At 34.3% G+C, this 10,972-nt stretch overlaps 1 pseudogene; it reads left to right on the forward strand.

Annotated features, from left to right (window-relative positions):
- Positions 1–736: 736 nt before the first annotated feature.
- Positions 737–3,643, forward strand: LOC120138580 (annotated as a pseudogene).
- Positions 3,644–10,972: the final 7,329 nt, after the last annotated feature.

A 10,972-nucleotide genomic window follows, 5' to 3' on the forward strand; every position in this document is an offset into this window, starting at 1 on the left:
AAGGCAATAAAACCATTTTGAATTATATATATATCCATTTGACTCATAAAACATGGGTATACTATAGTACTTAAAATATTAGTGTTGATTCGTTTTAGTATTTAAACTTTTTATTTTTTTTCAAAATCATATCTAACTTTTAGTTTTTGTTTTATTTTAGTACTCCGTCGTTAAAACTTAACGGACGGATTGATGTGGCATAGCTCCAGTGGACGAACGACCAATCTAAACGGTGGAGCACGAGAGAATGATGAGTTGACCAACATTGTCCAGTTTCAGGCCCATTGGACGGTGAATCATGGAGATCGAAGGATAAAGAAATCGAAAAGTCCATCGACGATTTGGGGAGATTGAGGCTTTCCTGATGATATGGAGGTTGAAATTGCATTTAGGGTTCGAAAAGGTACAGACTAAAAATTTTGGGCTTCATCGATTGATGAATGGGACAACCGACAACTATAAACGCGACGGCCGATGAGCTCGTCCATTAATTTTTTAACGGCAATATACTAAAATGAAATAAGAACTAAACGTTAGGTATGATTTAAAAAATTAAACTTTAAGTACTAAAACAAACTAAAACTGATAGTTTATATACTAAACACGTAGTTTACCCTAAAAAATTCATATCTACGATCAAGCACGTAAAAACATAAAACTCTCCCCCTCTCTCTCTCTTGTGCTCTAATTTCTTTGCTTTCTGAAACTACGTACGGATCCATCCAACTAGTGTAGGATGTCTCCAGGACTAAGTTCTTTAGGGATGACAACCCTCATCATTTCAGCAGCTAAAAACGCCTCCATGCACCGAAACAACTGCCACCACTTGGCTCACCACGTCAACTTAACAGCTAAGCTTTTGGAGAAGCTGCGATCCACGGACATGGTCACTTTGTCCGCCATAAAAGAACCCTTGGATGGCCTTGATCAGGCCCTCAACCAAGCTCTACAGCTGGTGGAGAGTTGTAGAGACAAAAGCTTCCTTTGCATGCTTGCCACGAGATGGGCCATCGTTCACCAGCTTCGCCATGTCCAAGCTGAGATCGATCGATACCTTAAGCTCCTGCCTTTGATTACTCTCGTCCATCAATGCCGAATCCAAGTAAGAAACATTTAGGTGGTTATTGGTTCGCTGAAATCTCTTGAAATTAGGGGGAATTGGAATCTAATTCTACCACTTTCTCATGTTTGGTTCAAGTTTTCAAAGGGAGAATCGGAATCTAATTCCATCAAGGGAAGGAAAATAAATTTCATCTATAACATGATGGAATTGAAATCATTTGGAGTGAATCTAAAATTTGATCATACTACCCTCATCAATCTTTTGGTATTCGGGTCGGATTTTTTTTTTGATCAAGTCGGGTCGAGTTTTTTTAAGTTTGATATTCGAGTCGGGTCGGGTTTTTTAAGTTTGATATTTGGGTCGGGTCGGTTTTTTTAAGTGTGATATTCGGGTTTGGTCAGGTTTTTTTAAGTGTGATATTCTGGTCAGGTTCGAGTTTAGGGTGAAAAATACACGACCCGACCCGAAAAAATATATAATTTTATATTATATATTTAGGAATAATTACAATAATACCCCTCTATATATAATTTTTTTTCAATTAAGTCATTGTTTTTATTAAATAAAATTATTTTTTTATTATTTCAGGTCAGGTAGGGTTTCTAATTCATATATTCGAGTCGAGTCGGGTCGGGTGAAACTTTATTTTGGTCGGGTCGGGTGAAACTTTATTTTGGTCGGGTCGGGTCTCGGGTGGAGGTTCCCTTGTTATCGGGTCGGGTCGGGTGGACCAAAAACCCAACCCAACCATGACTATCCCTAATTGAGATGATTTTAACTTATGATGTTTATTAGTATGATTTTTATAATTTATTGAAATGAATAATCAATTAATCAATAAAATAAAAATTTAATATTTTTTAAATTTTTATAATATATTGCTACATGTAAGTTATAAACAAACTAAAATTAAGCAAAAAAAATAAGAAGGACAATTCTGTCATTTTGTATTACTGAAATCAAATTTATTTGACATGTCTGCGAACCAAACAAAATATGGAATTGGATTCCGATTCCAATTCAATTTAATGCCAACCAAATAGGTTTCAGATTCAAATTTCAATTCCTTCATAGATTTCAATTCCCTCAAAAACATTCCAGCGAACCAAATGGCACCTTACTCTATATATCCAAGATTATTTTTTCCCTAGTTTTTTTTAAAGGCCATAGGCATTCCAATATGCAAGTTCCCAATAGTCAAAAATTGCCCCTAGATGACATGAAACTGTGAATAGTCTAGATTCTGAAAAAAAAAACTTTGACTTCAACTATTTGTCGGTGCAATTGAACTTTACGTTTTATTAAAGAAGTTTTGCATGTTGAAATGATGAATCCAGAACTTGGAGGAAGGGTTACAGGCAATTGAGCAAGATGAAAGAGGGTACGCTGTTGATGAAGAAGATGTTGAAGCTCAAAGTGTTATATTAAGGTCTGAGAGAACAAAGAAGGATGCAAATGTATTGGAGAAATCTTCGTCTCGTAGATAACCCTCAACTGGGTTGCAAGGAAGCATTGCAAGAAGAAAAGGTGAAACTCCATGCTGAGCTGCAAAAATCAAGAACTGCTGATGATTCTAAGCAATGTCGTGTGATTGAACATCTAATTGATGTCACTAAAAACGTTATCAATGTGCTTCCGGGAAACAATGTTCATAAGCTTCTTGTCAATGAACCAACTCATGTTCAATCAAGGTACGCAGCTCTTTCCTCAAATGAAGTTAAAAAAAACTATGTTTAATGGCAGGTTGATCTTTGCCTAAGTGAGTTGCAAATGGTAGCTTTGGGTATTTGATATGACCCCATGGTAATTCTTAATATTTGCTTTCAATGTTTACAGGCTTCAAGACATGTATCTATCCCTGTGGAGTATTTTCGAGCATAACTAATTTAGTTTCCAAAGGAAATATATGTAAGATTCGACCCATTAACTTGTTCAAATTGTTACATAAATTCCAAGACTGATCCCAATTTGTTATACAGCTCGAAAGCAGGCGATCAGTAGTTTAATGGCCTACTCCTTGATATGCGGTTGTTGTTGTTACTCGTGTTGCGTGAGGAGTAAATTGAGATAACTTTTTAACTTCGAGGTACTTGAATCTGGGTATGCAGTAATATCATTAAAGATTAACAGTTTCGGAATTTGTTTTCTATGAAATAAACGGACCCTAACATTATATTTTGGTTTCTTATCGATCACTCACCTTGAAAAAAAAATAATGGTAATATTGATGTATCGACATAAGATAGTATCATATTATCACTGAAAAAAATTAAAAAATGTCACAAATATGTTAATTTTTTAATAGTAGATTACCAAAATGAAATCAAAATATAACGTTTGTGAAGACTTTAAAAAACAATAATTAAAAGACAAAAACAGAATTGAAGTGAAGTGAAATGATAATTGGATAACTAAATACGTAATTTATCCTATCATTAACCATCAAATTTAACTATAGTAATCCTAATTTCATTTTCCTTTTTTCAGGGAAGATCATGCCATGACTTTATAACCCATCTCATATCCTGCTGTTGTGCAATGGAACAGGAATGGCGAAAGATTGAAGCCGGAGGCGGTTAAGTTTATATTTCCATTTCTTCTTAACCATTATATTAAAATGAGTTACAATTACAACATGCTCTTAAGACCAACTTTGTGCTAAGCATTCACATAATCTATTACTGGATGTGAAGAGAGAATGATGATTCCTCCACCAGATCAATACATGAAGCCTTGAAAGTATCCACAGATATCCGACTCTACCTCCATGTGGTTTCTATTTTATTTTATTTTTTCTAAAAATCAAGTAAAAATGATACAATAATGTTGAACATCTTAATTCCTATGTGTAGACACTCATTTTCTTAAAAGATAGAACTAGTAATAGTTTCTCTCCTAAGAGGACTCTTCTACCACCATATCTTTTAAAGCAACAACCACACCAACAAACGTGCAACAACCGAACAAGGAGTCTAGTTGTATTAGAATTCTATTGTTAATAGGATTCTAAAAATAGTTAGTTTTTTCACTATAAATACATGTAATCCTCCTCATTTGTAATATAGGATTTAAAGCACGAAAAAATACAAAGAAAAAGCTATTGTAAACGATTCGAAAATGAAATAAAAGGTAGCATCTTTTTTTACATTGATTCATTCATTTCTCGCATGTGCATGTTATTTTTCTTGAGATTTGATTTGAATAACCCAAAGCGTGGGTTGCGCCGATGACCAAAAAGGGGTGGGGTTTCGAAGTTTCGAACCTAGATCTACTCCCGAGGCACGTTCATTTTTTAAATTATTTAATATTCCCCCTAAGTCAATCTTAATCTTTAATTTACCTTGAAATTTACCCTTTAATTTTACTTTTATATTAATTTTGTCCCCTATATATATATATATTTAATTATATTTTTTATTTTCCTCTTTTTTTATTTATATTATATTATTTTTATTATATATATCTTATATCATTATATATATATAGATGTATTAATGTTTCTTCATTTACTATGTATATATTTTTTCTTAATATTATATTTTATATATATTTTTATATATATTTTCTTGATATTCTATTTTTGTTTGTATTTATTTATATATATTATATTTTTATTTTATTTTATTTTTTCTATTTTTTTCTTCTTAATATCATGTATATCTTTATTTTTTATTTGTTTTACTTAGTATTATATATTTATTATTTTTATTTGTTTTAGTAAATACTACTTTATATGTACACATTATTTTTATTCATTTTTAATTTTTTTTACCTTTTTTTTATTTTTTTACTCCATTAATTTTTTCCCTTTTCTTTGTTTTTTAAAATTTTATTCATTTTGTTTTTTTTTTATTTTTTTATTTTTTACGTGTTTTGTTATTTTTCATTTTTTTCTTATTTTATTTATTATTCTTACGTTTGCACACTTGCTATCCTAATTCGATTTTATACTCCGCTACGAATCTATCGTTTTTATCTTTTAAGGGTATTCAAATCAATCAATTGTAAGTAATTTGAATCGGGTATGTTAAATTTTAATTTTAATTTTGAATTTTCGCAACTAAGACAACCGACAAATTAATTGGTACCGAAAGAGCGGTTCAAGGATGCTAATCCTTCCTTGACCGTAACCGACTCCCGAACCCGACACATTTCTGGTAAAAACGCAGATCAGGTAAGATGGTGTCCAACCCACCTAAATTCATTTTAAAATGGTCGGTGGTGACTCCAATCCACATTTTTCAAGTCGAAGCTCAATTTCGGGGCCCAACCGAAAGACGGTTACGACAACTTGGCGACTCCGCTGGGGACAAGTAAGTGAGTCAGGCCGAAATTAATTTTCGGTTGTCTTTTTTTAGCGAAAATTACAAGTTTAAATTTTAATTTATTTATTCGATTCTAATTATTTATCTTTGATTATTTTTTCAAGTAAATAGTTGTACTGACGTTTTTTAAATGATTTCATATTTTTGAAAAAGTTTTCATCTCTGACTCTATACCCGAGCTCCGAACCCTTTTAAGTGGGGGTGAAAGCGATGCCTTCGTGTGAATTTATTCGATCAAGAAGACATGGTGCCCACAATCAAATAGATCAAAAGTCAACTTTTCAAAAATGGGTTGACAAAGGTGGCAGGGGCAAGACGATAAAAATGTTACTGACCTCGAGAGTCCCTTCAAAGACAACAAGAACAAGATGACAAAACGATAGTTGAATTGGAAGCCATTGTCGACAAATTCAATGAACTTCAGATAATCCCTTTGATGGAGGATTTCAATGATGTTTCCGTTATAGAATAGGTTCAGCAAAAGATGAAAGCCAGAGATACATTCATTCGATACTTCTGGGAACAAGTACAAAAAACAACTCGTCACTTGCACGATTTAGCCAGAGAGGTCGAAGCGGTTCAACAGGTTATTCAACTGGCGAAAGACGAAGACAAATGACTAGTCAACCTGTTCTGGGTCTAGAGGATTTAGTCCGGATGTACCTTTAAATATGCTTATTGTCTCTTAAAAGATAAAACACTTTTGTCCCAATAAAGATTATTTATAATAACAACATGTTTTTGGATCAATGCCTCGAACATTTTATGCATTTTTACATTTTGCATCTACATTTCATTTTTAAACATTTTCATAAACATGAAATTTCTTCATGGAGGATTCGATGAAGTGGTCTTAACCACATAACACCACATGGAAGCAATATTTTAATAATTAAAGAAAAAACTGAAATCAGTACAGTGGGAACTTGATCAGTTGAATGTAGGACTAAGCATGCCAGGATGATCTGAGAAAAGAGTCCCCATCTTCTAAGGGCTACAATGTTGAAGTTGTTTGCGGTTACCACATAGGAACCCCCAAACATTCCTCTAAGAACTGTAAGGCACTGAAGCGCAAGATCCAAAACCTGATGGCTTCAGGGGCATGGACAGCCGAAGAAGGGGACATTGCATATATCATTTGCACTTAGAGGATTGTTTTGTTTGAACACGTCTTTGATCTTTCATGTTTGCTTAATCTTTTAAACAATTGAATTTATACTACTTTCTAAGGTGGAGCAATTGAACAAATTTTAATATTTAGTTCTTCAAATATTAAATGAATTAAGGATTCTTTTAATTCTTCAAGAATTATAGATTTTTGACATGGCAAGATTAGAACTTTCTTATCCTGTCTCAAGCCCTAAAATAAAATACATTGATTCTTTACCCAAAATAACTCATGGTTGTTACCAAAAAGACCAAATTTTGACATTACCTCCCTTTGAAACTTTTGAACATTGCCTTTATCTTTTGATACACCCATACCTTTCTTTGAGTCAAATAAAGTCACATCATTGTCTTTTTAGACTCAAAATTGACATTTTTATGCTATTAAAACCCAAGGCATTGAGTTTTTTCATGAGCCTTCTTCTAAGACACAACTTGGGGCATCTCGCAGGGAACATGAACATTGAGACATGTTGGGGGTAAGAAGCAGAAAGAAGAATTCACTCGAAATAATTCTACCATGCTTAATTACACTGTTTTCATGTGAATAAAAATAATTCTGAAAATCTATCCCCTTGGGGATACCTCTTCTGTGAAAGCTTCCATGTATAAAATGATGAACGACTTTCTTTCTTTACCCCTTCACAACAGGAGAAAATATATGTCCCTTGTGTCCCCTTTTGAGCCTATAGTATTTTTTCTTCTGATTCAACCCTATCCAAGGATCACCCTCCACACTGGGGGGCAAGGTGGAGAAAATATGCTCGCATGAGTGAAGACATTGATTCACATGAGGTACCGAAAGGTGAACCAAATGCCAAGTGCAAAGATTCAATCAGAACAAAAAGAAAAAAGAGAAAAAAAGTAAAGAGAAAATAAAAAAAAGGAAAATTGAAGAAAAAAGAAGACAAGATGCATATGCAAAGATTTTCTCGATTCAAACGACGCATCGAGATTCAAACTGTGAGATTGATCAAGCACAATCATTTTCGAATCACTGAATCACTTCAGTCGAAAATCATAGAGCATCAAATGATATTAATCAAGCACAATCATTTCCGAATCACTGAATCACTTCACTCGAAGATTATAGAGCATCAAGAGAGAGACACATACGAGCAGATTCAAATTGAGCAAGATATGATTGAAGACATCAGAATGAATTGATCCTTGGTTCAATACCCTGAAACACTTGTTTGGGCCTATTTATCCTTTTCTTTCATAACCATAAACCATGGCCTACATTACGTGCCTTAAAAATCCCTTCTAATCATACATGAAGTTCTGAACAGAAGAGACTATCTTCAGATTTCATCCCGCCCATCAGGATTAATCTTTTTTTGCAAAAAATAGTGTAACTAATGCATGATAGAGAAAAATAACAAAAGGGAGTTCAAGACGTAAATTACGAATGATGTCTTGAAACCAAATGAGGATTCGAGTTGAAAACCTGAAAAGGCGGCTCGAATACAAAAATTGGGCAGTTGAGGCGATCGCACGAATTCCTTGATAAGGCATCGCACAATCCGAGCTTGACCATAAAAACTGGGAATTGGAGAACACTTCCAATAGAGGAGCATGCAAGATACCCCATCAAACCTTTTAGCATCAAACCTTTGAGCATCAAATAAACAAAAATGCCAAACCTTTGACCAAACACAATAACCTGAGACATTTTTATCCTTTCCTTACTTAACCATTTCCCAAAAATAGATTTAATCTTGGCACGTGTCAAACGACTATAATTTATTAAAGGATTAACAATGTAATTAATTCTTTGATATCCAATGAACTCTAGTTTTATGATTTGTCTCAATTGTAAAACCGTGAATGGGGCAATATTTTCAAAACTTTTGGTTAAACATTTTTCGAAACTCTTTTTTGATATTTTCAGAACTTTGAAAATAAAAAAGAAAGAAAAACATTTTTTTTCAAAACAAGACAATATCTCTAGAGTGGATCTTGGTAAATGACATGTGGCTCTCAAACACAAAACTCATGCTTAGAATCAATACTGAAGCAAGAAATCAGGAACAATAAGGGCATCTTTGAAGATTCAACATCAAATGTTGGGGTATTTTTTTAGATTTAACATCAAATGTTGGGGCATTTTTTTAGATTAAACATCGAATATTGGGACATCTTTGGGAATTCAACATCCTGATGCAAATTATCAGACCTTTTGAAGGCATTTCCTCCATATGCATGAACAAGCACACAAAGCACGAGACTCCATCTAGGGGATAAAATAGAACTAATTCATGTTACATGCATCTTAGACATACTTAAGAGCATCGCATTTATCATTTTTTGTATACATAAGTTTTTGCAGCTTTTAGAGTCAAGTTTCAACTTCAAGATGAAGGACGCTTGATTCAAAAACACATGGTGGTTACTCTACCTCACAGCAAAGTAGCGACTGTCTGACAACAAAACAACTTTCCAGTTTCAGTCAGAGTCAATTTCAACTTAACGGCGAAGGATATTGAACTCAAAGCGACACGATTCGCTCGAGAGTAGATTTTAACTTCACGACGAAAGATATCTAGCTCGAAGCTAAACTTCACAATAAAGGGGTCATCCATGGTTTCGTCTTCACGACGAACATACAATGCTTGGATTTCAACTTCACAACGAAGGATATCCAAGTCAAGGCTCAACTTCACGACGAAAGGGTCACCTGCGATTTCAACTCCACGACGGAGGATATCGTGCCACTCGAGACAACACAAGTTCAACTCCACAACGAAGGGACGACTGGTTGTCAACAAACAATTTCCCAATTTCAGAGCCAATTTCAACTTCACACCGAAGGATATTGGACTCGAGACAACACAAGTTCAACTTCACAACGAAGGGACGACTGGTTGTCAACAAATAATTTCCCAATTTCGGAGCCAATTTCAACTTCACAGCGAAGGATATTGGACTTGAGACAGCACAAGCTCAACTTCACAGCGAAGGGGCGACTGACTGTCAACAAACAATTTCTTAGTTCCAGAGCCAATTTTAACTTCACAGCGGAGGATATCGGACTCAGAACAATACAACTTATTTGGATTTCAACTTCACGATGAAAAATATCCAATTCCAAGGCTCAACTTCACAACGAAGGGACCATCCACAGTTTTAACTTCACGACGAAGGGAGTCGTGCTCACCATTGTCTCTCTTGAGACAATTTCCAAGTTTTGTCTCTCTTAAGACAGTTTCCCTTGAAACAAAATCTTTGAATATCTTTTCCTTGAAACAAATTTTGTCTCCCTTGAGACATTTTCTTTTTGAACCAAGTTTTGTCTCTCTTGAGACAGTTTCCATTGAGATATTTTCTTTTGGAACTAAGTTTTGTCTCTCTTGAGACAGTTTCCCTTGAAACAAAATCTTTGAATATCTTTTCCTTGAAACAAATTTCGTCTCCCTTGAGACATTTTCTTTTGGAACTAAGTTTTGTCTCTCTTGAGATAGTTTCTCTTGAAGCATAAACTTTGAAAACATTTCCCTTGAAACACAAAATATTTGAATCAGTTCCCCTTGAAACAAATTTTGTCTCCCTTGAGACAGTTTCTCTTGAAACATAAACATTGAAAACATTTCCCTTGAAATGAATTTTGTCTCTCTTGAGACAGTTTCTCTTGAAACAAAATCTTTGAATTTGTTTCCCTTGAAACAAAATCGTTGAATCTGTTTCCCTTGAAACAAATTTCGTCTCCCTTGAGACATTTTCTGTTGGAACTAAGTTTTTTTTCTCTTGAGATAGTTTCTCTTGAAACATAAACATTAAAAACATTTCCCTTGAAATGAATTTTGAGATAGGTTCCCTTGAAACAAAATTTTGTCTCCCTTGAGGCAGTTTCTCTTGAAACATAAACATTGAAAACATTTCCCTTGAAATGAATTTTGGTCTCTCTTGAGACAGTTTCCCTTGAAACTTCAATCTTTGAATACAGTTTCTCTTGAAACAGAAAAAACCTTTAAAATTGTTTCTCTTGAAACATAAAAAAAAACCTTTGAAAATGTTTCTCTTGAAACACCAAACCCTCGAGTTCGATTACACTCAACTTCGAGGGCACATCATTTACAGTATAACTCAAGGCTAAAAGGGTTATATGTCACCAAAAGACCTTCGAGTTCGACTATGCTTAGCTCTAAGGCAAATCATTTACAATATAACTCAAGGCAAGAAGGGCTATATGTCAATAAAATTGTCGAGTTCGATTCCATTCAGCTCGATGACATCTCAATCACACTATTGTATGGCTGCAATCGATGTTTTTCAAGCCGAGAAGAAGGTCTGGGTTAGCCGTTCCTTAGTAGCAAGAAGCCTTTTTTCCGTCAGCTTAGCTTAAGTCAAGAAAAACTATCTGTCAGCGAAGACTTTTCGAGTTCAGTTTCATTCAACTCGAGGGCATATCAACCAC

This window comes from Hibiscus syriacus, unplaced genomic scaffold, assembly GCF_006381635.1.
Source record: "Hibiscus syriacus cultivar Baekdansim isolate YM2019G1 unplaced genomic scaffold, ASM638163v2 tig00110694_pilon, whole genome shotgun sequence".
Classification (NCBI taxonomy): Eukaryota; Viridiplantae; Streptophyta; class Magnoliopsida; order Malvales; family Malvaceae; genus Hibiscus; species Hibiscus syriacus.